Genomic DNA, 6777 nt, shown 5'->3' on the forward strand with positions numbered 1-6777 from the left:
CTTGTGAGCCACTATCAAACAAAGTATCAATATTTTGATTTTTGGAAATAACTTGAATATGGAAAAGCTCATGTCTTTTTCTCTCATTTTCTTCATCAATAACAGATTGAGCAGAATTACTAGTAGATGCTTTAGAATTCTTACCTTTTATACCTGTGGCTACTATAGTTGTTTCATCTCCTGAGTCTGACCCCAAATCTTTCTGAATATCTAAAACAATGTTCTTCTTCTTGCCCTCAGACTTCTTAGGTCTCAGCTCTTGATGCAGAATCCAAAAATGCTCATCATCATGCCCATCCTTTTTACAGTGAGTGCATGAAGCTTTGTTTTTCTGTGAAGTGTTAGCCTTCCTTGCTTTCCACTTCTACTTTCTTTTTTCCTTGGTCTTGCTTACAGTGGGTTGGGATGGTCCCCCAACTTCTGGATTTCCATTCTTTCCTCTAGCTTCTAGATGAGTAGCTTGTACAGATGCCTCATATATACTAGTGGGATTAAACATGAGGATGGTATGCCTCATGTAGCTGTGTAGACCAACAATGTACTTTAGAAGAGTCTCTGGGGAGTCTAATGAGATACCCAACATCAGTGCTCTCTTTCTAAATTCTTGAGTCTACCCTTGCACACTTTTCCCTTTCAACTGTCGAAGAGTTTTCCAGCTCATCATGGATTTTTGCATGTATGCCAATGGATATAACTGATTTTTGATTGCAGCAAAAAATTCATTCTAGACAAAGATGGTCTTACCATGTCTTTTCATATCAGCTTGGGTTCTGCCTTCCCACCAAACTAAGGTAGTGCCTCCTAGGAGTAGGCTTGCCAACTGAATCTTACTCTTGTTTGAGTCTATATTCTGTACCCTGCAATACACATCAATTTGTCTAATCCAATTGTCCAACTTTTCAACATTTAGCTCTCCATCATATATAGGAAAATCAAATTTAACATCTAACTTGATCAAAGATGCTTTCTTATTATACACAGGGCTATTATGAGGAGTGAGAAAGCTTTTCTCTTTCCCTTTTCCTTTGGAGTGGTCATGGAAGTGAGACTCATCTTCTTTATCTTGTTTAGAACCTGATGAATCTTCAACCTTATGCTTTCTAAAGTCCCTATACATTTCTTCTACCAAAGACTTTATAGCTAGGAAACTTTCTATGAATTGAGGGTCTGACCCCACAAAACCTTCCCTTGACATTGTCTTCCGAGGATAGACTCTCTGAATTTTAGGATTAGTTTCCACCAACTATCCTTCTCTTAATTTGAGCTTTGATCTAGTGAGCATTCACAGCTAAACCAACACAAGCTTGTCTAACCTTACAACCTAAAGCTCTGATACCACTTGATCTGATAATCACCCTATGTGTTATGCTCTTAACCTGCAAATCAATACCCAAGCGAAGAAAAGATACCGAGAACACAAAATATGCGAAGAAAATATACCCAGAACACAGAATAGCAATGATTTTATTATTCAGAGAGAAATGTTCACACGCCTCTTCGAGGGGGCAACCTCCAATAGAGCAGATCTCGATTACAAAACAAGACACAATGCTCCTCGCAGGGAGTCTCTATCCTTTATATATGACTCATACATGCAATACCACGAGCCAATATCGTGGGTTTTATTAATACCATCTATCTAATACTACCGCCTATTTACCATCTATCTAATACTTCCGCCCATTTGCAACTAACTGTGGTCCCGTCATTAATTGCGGGTTAACCACTTACAAATATTAATATGGGCTTTATTGACTCTTGACTATGACGTGATCCCAAGACATAAATAAGGGGGTTATGGTGGGAACCTAACATGCCCTCCCCCTTAAGACTAGCCTTGTCCTCAAGGCTGAAGCTGCGGAAACTGCTGAAGAATAGTGGCTGGTTCCCAAGTGGCATCTTCCGGAGAGGTGTCTTTCCATTTGACGAGGACCTCCTTAATCATGCAGCCGCGCAGGTGCTTGTCTCGTGTGTCTAGAACCTGTTCAGGTTGAAGCCAGATTGACCCTTCTTCGTCCAATTCAGGTAGACTAGTTTGAACTCGGCAATTGTTCCCAATCACTTTCTTGAGGCATGATACATGGAAAACTGGGTGGATTTTTGCTGTAGGTGGCAAAGCCAACTTGTAAGCCACTTCTCCAATGCGCTGAAGTACTTGGTATGGTCCATAGAATTTTGGGGAGAGCTTTTGACAACCCTTGCCTTTGAGTGATGTTTGCTTATATGGTTGCAGCCTCAAAAAGACCTGATCCCCTTCTTGAAATTGGCGCTCCGAGCGATGTTGGTCAGCCTGTTGCTTCATACGGTTCTGAGCTTGATGAAGATTCTCGCGCAGATGGGCAAGCATGGTTGCGCGGTGTTGTAGGAGTTTATCCACGACTTGTACTTTGGAGCACCCCGTGAGATAAGAAGTAGGGGAAGGCGAAAGTTGTCCATAGACTGCTTCATAGGGAGTCATTTTGGTGGTGGCATGATAGTTGGTGTTATACCACCACTCCACCAGAGGTAACCACTGTACCCAAAGGTGTTGCTTTTCTGAAGTGAAACACCTAAGGTAGGTTTCTAGACATTTGTTGACGGCTTCGGTTTGACCATTTGTTTGCGGATGATATGAAGTACTGAGTTTGAGTTGAGTGCCTTGTATTCTGAAGAGCTCCTGCCAAAAATTACTGGTGAAGATTGGGGTACGGTCGGATACAATAGAAGTGGGCATGCCATGCAATTTGAAGATCTGATCCATGAAAGTTTGAGCAACCAAGGTTGGTGTAAATGGGTGGGGTAGGGCACAGAAATGAGCATACTTCGATAGTCGGTCCACAACCACCATGATGACTGACTTGTTCCCAGACTTTGGAAGACCTGTAATGAAATCCATGGAAACCTCTGTCCAAATTGACGCCGGAATGGGCAATGGTTGTAATGTGCCTGGTGTGTTGACGATTTCCCCTTTGTGGCGTTGACAGACGTCACATTCTGCTACGAAAGTAAGGATGTCCTGTTTCATGCCGGTCCAAAAAATGATCTTCTGGTGCGAGCATACGTCTTCTGAAAGCCCGAATGTCCTGCAATGGGAGATGAGTGCAATTCTTCCAAAATGCGACTTTTGAGGGTGGATGTTGGTGATATTACGACTCTGTCCTTGTAGCGAAGAATATCATTTTGCCACGAGTAGCCCTTGCTGGAATTAGGATCTACCTGCAATTGAGAAATGAGTTGGGAGAGCCCTGGATGTGAAAACCATTCCCTGTGAGCCTCTTCAATCCAGTCGGGAATGGGGAGGGAAATTGCGAGCAGAGTACTTTCCTCCTCAAATTGGCGCGACAATGCATCTGCTACTCTGTTGTCTTTCCCTTTCTTGTAAATGATCTCATAATCATATCCCAGCATTTTGGCTAACCATTTATTTTGTTGAGGGGAAGATAGGCGTTGCTCCAAAAAATATTTAAGACTGTGATGATCTGTGCGGATTTGGAAACGTCGCCCCAACAAGTAAGGTCTCCAGGTCTCGACTGCATGTAAGATGGCCATCATTTCCTTCTCGTAGGTAGATTGGCCCAGATTCTTCCCACTTAGTTGTTGGCTGGTGAAGGCCAATGGTCGCCCTTCCTGCATTAAGACCGCTCCAATACCTGTTCCCGAAGCATCACATTCAATGACAAATGATTTGGTGAAGTCCGGTAGTGCTAAGACAGGAGTGGAACACATGGCGGTTTTTAGAGCGGTAAATGCCTGTTGTGCTTCCTCATTCCAGAAGAAGGAATTTTTCTTTAGGAGTTGCGTTAGGGGCTTCGCTATGCGGCCATAGTTGCGGACAAATTTACGATAATAGCCTGTGAGACCCAAAAATCCTCTCAAGCTTTTCAAGGTCTTAGGTTGAGGCCATTCTTGCATGGGCTGGATCTTTTTGGGGTCCACCTTGACACCTTCGCGCCCCACAATGTGGCCCAAATACTCAACTTCTTCCATGCCAAACGAACACTTAGACATCTTGACAAATAATTTATGTGTTCGGAGAAATTGCAAGAGTAGATCTACATGCTGAAGATGTGCCGCCCAAGTGCCACTATAGATGAGGATGTCATCGAAGAAGACAAGGACAAATTTTCTGAGATATGGTTTGAGGAGGTGATTCATAAGGCCTTCATGAGTTCGGAAAGCTGTCTTGGGAATGTCGACTTCCTTCATGCGAATTTGGTGATAGCCTGAGCGAAGATCCAACTTAGTGAAGAATTGAGCCCCATTGAGTTCGTCCAGCAAATCGTCAACCACTGGGATGGGAAATTTATCTTTGACTGTTAACTTATTGAGGGCCCTGAAGTCGGGACACATCCGCCACTCCCCATCTTTCTTGAGGACCATGACCACTGGGGATGAATAAGGACTAATGCTGGGACGAATGACACCTGCTTCCAACAATTCCTTGATGATTTTTTCTATTTCATTCTTTTGGGTGAACGGATATCTGTATGGCCGCACATTTGGGGGTTGGGACCCTGGAACCAATGTGATGCTATGATCATGTTCCCCTCTCGAGGGTGGAAGCTCATGAGGCTTGTCAAAGACCGTCCGATGCTTATTTAAAATCTGTTGCATCTCAGGATGAACTGGCGGAGACATGGTGTCTACTACCTGGATGGCATTAAATTGAGCTACCACTCCATGATGGCCCTTTTTTAACAATTTTTCCATCTTATGCGAGCTGATGATAGAGGGGGCTCCTGCCTGAAGTCCACGGAGGGTATGTGTGGAGTTGTTCTGCTTAAAACTCATATATAACTCCTGGAAATCCATTGTGATTGGCCCAAGGGTGTGGAGCCATTCAGCACCTAGGACAATGTCGCATCCCCCCATGTGTATGGAAAACATGTGGGTTTTCAACTGATAATCCCCCATTTGAAGTTTGACATTTTCACAGCGGCCTTCACATTTCATTGTGCCCCCATCTGCAATTTGGACCTGGAAGTTAGAGATTGCCCGTACATAACAATGCGCTGCTTCGGCGATTTTTTGATGGATGAAATTATGGGTACTTCCACTATCAATCAAGACTATTACTGGGCGATGTTTAAGAAAACCCCTGATTTTGAGAGTTTGAGGGGAAGAGATTCCTGCCAACACATTGAGCGAAATAACTGGGTCATCAGATACAATCTCCTTTTGGTTGTCTTCTTCGATCGCCTCCGGTTCCTCAGGAGGTGGATCTTCCTCGGTGGAGCTGTAGTCAGTGGCATCTATTTGAAAAAACTTGGGCTCCTTGCATTTATGCCCAGGGGAATATTTTTCATCACAGTAGTAACATAGTCCTTGCTTTCTTCTCTCGGCCATTTCCTGAGGTGACACCTTTTGGACCTTAAGTGTTTAAGTCGTGGTATGAGCTTGTGGGGGACGACCTTTAGTGGGGAAATTGGGGCGGCTGTATTGGGCTGTTATGGCACGCTCCACCTTACGGGCTACCTGGAAAGCCTCCGTCCATGTGGGAGGGTGGTGGAGTAGAACTTGAGCTTTGATGGCTTCTTTAAGACCACTGATAAAACATTCCGTGTAGAACTCATCTGAGAGATGGTCAGTGCGGAAGGCCAAGGCTTCAAAAGTGGTGATATATTCATCCACTGTACCCGTCTGTCGGAGCTTAGTGAGACGGCCCAAAAAGGAGTCTCCCTGTTCAAAGCGATATCGAAGAGCTTTGGAAAATTGGGCCCAACTCGAAAAAGGTGCATTGCGACGTTGATGCCATTCTGCCCATTGCCATCGTTCATTGTCCAAGTACATGGTCCCCACTCCAATCTTTGTCCAATCATCTTGGAGATGATTCAATTTGAAATACTGTTCCATTTGTGCTAGCCATGCAGACGGGTTAGAACCATCAAATTTCTGTATATCCAACTTGGGAGGTCGCTGACTATCCAACTTAGGAGGTGGTGGATGGGTGTGCCAGACGTGAGGAGAGTGGCTAGACTCACCCTCATGGTGTATATCGTCATTATAGGGTACCTCAAGAGCTGGCTCCTTGCCCTTAGCGAGTGCTTGCCGTACCATGCTCGATAGGTTATCAAGCGAATTTTTGAGCTCGTTCATATCTGTTTCAAGTTTGTCTAGTCTTTCATTGGCCATTGCTTGAGCTCTAGTTTCTACCATACACCAACTTGATGAAAATTTGGGACCGCCAAATTTTTTTTTCTAAGAAATTGAATGGTACCACCGTGCTCAGCTCGTTGTCCTGATGCTAATGGGCTAGGTCACAAATAAGCACTTCGGAAGATCCCAAATCCTCAAACTGTCAATGCCGCCAAAAGTCCTGCGAAAATCATATCCAGGTACAGGAACCCTTCGCAACTACTCCGATATGGTGGATCTGAGATATCTGAATGGTGGAACAACTGCTGCTGCTGATCTGGAATATCCAATCTGGTGGATCTGAGAGATCTGAATGGTGGAACAACTGCTGCTGCTGATCTGGAATATCTGATCTGGTGGATCTGAGAGATCTGAATGGTGGAACAACTGCTGCTGCTGATCTGGAATAGATGATGTGTGATCCCCCGATAGAAGGGAACTATGGTCTTGGGGAGTGTCAGGTGCTACAGATCGCAATATACATAAGGGTCTGACAGTAGTACTCGGCCCAATGTTTCAGGGCTCTAACTAAGGAGGATCGACCGTACCCTTAGCCATACAACCCGACTACCCTATCATATGGGCGAGTAATCTCTCCGAGTGCTGTTCTCGGTGTACTGTAGCAACAAGACGGCCGAAGGTTTATCTATGGCGAGGTTTCAA

The sequence above is a fragment of the Pinus tabuliformis genome, chromosome 6, assembly GCF_031772625.1.
Source record: "Pinus tabuliformis cultivar Carrire ecotype Pingquan chromosome 6, CPIR1, whole genome shotgun sequence".
Lineage (NCBI taxonomy): Eukaryota > Viridiplantae > Streptophyta > Pinopsida > Pinales > Pinaceae > Pinus > Pinus tabuliformis.